Below are 2,760 nucleotides of genomic sequence, written 5' to 3' on the forward strand. Positions count from 1 at the left end.
TAAAGATCCACTTGCAATCAACAACGGTCTTACCTGCACGTTTTGGAACTAAAGTCCAAGTCTCATTTTTCATTAAGGAGTCCATTTCATCTATCATAGCAGCATGCCAGTTCTCAGACTGCTTGCAGCTCATTGCCTCTTCATAAGATTTTGGTTCTTTAAACACTAAGTCATGATAGGACAAGACAGCAAGTGAAAGGTAATCTCCATACCTAACAAGCTCTCTTACTTCTCTCCTAGTCATATCTCTAGTTAATTGGTAATCTCCCAATTCATCAGGCTGACTTTCCTGATTTTCTTGAACATTTTCCTCTTCATTTTCTTGAGGATCAGAAGCTGTTTCAGCTTCTTCATCTACCTGTTCATCACTAACAGGTTCAGTAGGTAAACCAAGCTCCACCTGCAGCTTGGTACCATCACCTCTTTCATCACCAGGTACCCCTTTTAGTTCTTTATTATCTAAACAAGGCATCTTTGACTCATCAAAGGTAACATCTCTACTGGTGATGATTCTAAAACCTTTTACTTCTTTACTCCATAGCCTATAACCTTTAACCCCATCAGGATATTCCAAGAAAACACATTTCTGGGCTCTAGGTTCAAGTTTTCCTGTACTTTGATGGGAATTGGCAGCACAACCAAAGATTCTTAAATGTGAATAATCAGGAACATGTCCTGTCCATAACTCTTCAGGGGTTTTATCTCCTAGAGCACTTGAGGGGGTCCTATTAACAATATATGAAGCTGTCATTACAGCTTCACCCCATAACACCTTAGGGACACCTGAGCCTATCAACATGCACCTAACCTTATCTAGCAAGGTTCTATTCATCCTCTCAGCCACTCCATTCTGCTGAGGTGTATAAGGTACAGTTTTATGCCTTTTAATACCAGATTCTTTGCACAACCGATCAAATTCAGCATTGCAAAACTCAAGGCCATTATCAGTCCTAAGGATCTTAATTTTCTTCCCAATCTCATTTTCCACCAGAATCTTCCAAGTTCTGAATTTATCAAATGTTTCAGATTTGTATTTCAACAAATAAACCCAAACCTTCCTAGAATGGTCATCTATCAAGGACAAGAAATATCTATTTCCTCCTTGAGTAACAATGGATGAAGGCCCCCATAAATTAGCATGTATATACTTAAGGATAGAGGTGGTTCTATGTTTTCCTGTGTTAAAATGCAGCCTATGCTATTTTCCTAAGGTACAGTTTTCACAAAAAGACACCTTAGATATAGAGTCCTTCCCAAACACACCTTTCTTATAAAGGATGTGTATGCCATTTTCAACTACATGGGCCAATCTCTTGTGTCACTTTAAGGTAGCATCAACTTCTACACTAGAAGACTCACCTATGTGATCAAACACTGTACTAGCTTTGATCAGATAAATTCCATTTCTTTTAACACCTTTAAAAATAACAAGTGATCCTTTTATCACTTTCAAGAAGCCATCTCCTATTTTTCCTTGCAATCCCATATCATCTAGATTCCCCATGGAAATCAGATTCCTATTCAATTCAGAAACATATCTCACCCTTTCAAGAGTGTAAATGTATCCATTATTGAATTTCAAAGTGACATTCCCAACTCCCTCAACTCTGCAGGCTACATTATTGCCCATAACTACTTCTCCTCCATCAATTTTCTTAAAATTGTCTAAATATGCCCTTTTATAGGTCATATGAAAAGTGCAACCAGAATTCAAGATCCATTCTTGGTTCTGATTCTCATTAACAACATTTGCAGAGCTAGCTAAATTTTCAGTCACAGCATATACATCAACTGTGGCAGAACCTTCAGATTCTACCACATTACCTTCATCAACACCCTTTTGTTTCTATTCATTTTTCTTCTTATAACAGTCTTTAATAAAATGTCCAGATTTCCCACACCCATAACATTTCTTAGTCCTAGTCCTTGACTTAGACCTGCCTCTACTTTTAAATTTTCTCCTACTGTTATTTCCCTGATTATTATGGCTTTCTTGAGTACCACTAGACCTACTTAAATTCCTCCCTCTAGCAAACAAGTTCTCATGGCTATTATTACCTCTCTCAGACTTAAGTTCAAGTTCCTTACTCCTTAAAGAGTCTATAACAATATCAGGTGTAAGAGTATCTCTACCATACTTAATGGCGGCTTTAACCTCTTTGTAGGCTTCAGGTATTGCATTAAGTAGTACTACAGCCTTATACTCATCAGAAACTTTCTCACCTGTATTAATAATGTCTTGAACTAACTTATTAAAAATGTCTAAGCTATCTTCTAAGTCTCTAGTTGGATCTATCCTAAAGCTAAAAAATTTCTCTAATAAAAACAACTTATTAGGTAAAAACTTAGGTAGGTAAAGCTTTTCTAATTCATCTCATAAGGCCTTAGCAGTATCATGTTTGCCTACTTTTCTTAAAACTTGATCAGATAAATGCAAAATAATGGAGGTATAAGCAAGTTCATCAGATTCTTCCTTTTGATCATCTGTCATGGTATCAGGAAATTCATCTGTTATTGCTTTAGAAACTTTTTGCTGAACTAAAACACTTCTCATTTTTTGTTGCCAAATGGGAAAATCCCCTTTTCCATCAAAAACACCAAGTTCAAAAGATTTTGTCATGTTTTATTTGTGAAGAACTAACACACAGTATTTTTTCACAAATTATAACAAAACAGAAAATCAACTTTTGAAAACTGTTGAAATTGACCTTCACAAAAAAAATTTACGTTTTAGATCACATAAAGTAATATGCAATCAAA

The sequence above is a fragment of the Olea europaea genome, unplaced genomic scaffold (genome assembly GCF_002742605.1).
Source record: "Olea europaea var. sylvestris unplaced genomic scaffold, O_europaea_v1 scaffold2769, whole genome shotgun sequence".
NCBI classification, from domain to species: domain Eukaryota; kingdom Viridiplantae; phylum Streptophyta; class Magnoliopsida; order Lamiales; family Oleaceae; genus Olea; species Olea europaea.